General features: G+C 45.1%; 1 protein-coding gene across 3 annotated transcripts in view; it reads right to left on the bottom strand.

Annotated features, from left to right (window-relative positions):
• MIB2 (mindbomb E3 ubiquitin protein ligase 2) overlaps positions 1 to 264 on the bottom strand; it is a 39,308-nt gene that overhangs the window by 6,921 nt on the left and 32,123 nt on the right. The window lies entirely within an intron of this gene.

Below are 264 nucleotides of genomic sequence, written 5' to 3'. Positions count from 1 at the left end.
GAAGCTTCTAAAATGTTGAGTCTCTCAGCTTGACAAACAAGTCCAAGAATGTAGGCAAAAAGCACTGAGAATACAGAAGTTGTAAAAAGGTGTAACAGGGGTATAAAAGAAAAGGCAAAAAATCTTCATGGCATCAAGTGTGGGGCCTGGGAGGGCCCAAATTCCACTTTATCTTCACTGAACATTCCAGTTCCAACCTGCTTTGTTCTGAGCCAAGACACTTTTCTCCTCCCTGCCAGTGCCACAGGAGAATCCCCCCCAGAC

Source organism: Corvus brachyrhynchos, unplaced genomic scaffold (assembly GCF_000691975.1).
Source record: "Corvus brachyrhynchos isolate BGI_N302 unplaced genomic scaffold, ASM69197v1 scaffold68, whole genome shotgun sequence".
NCBI lineage: Eukaryota > Metazoa > Chordata > Aves > Passeriformes > Corvidae > Corvus > Corvus brachyrhynchos.
This window is presented reverse-complemented; position numbering and strand designations above follow the sequence as displayed.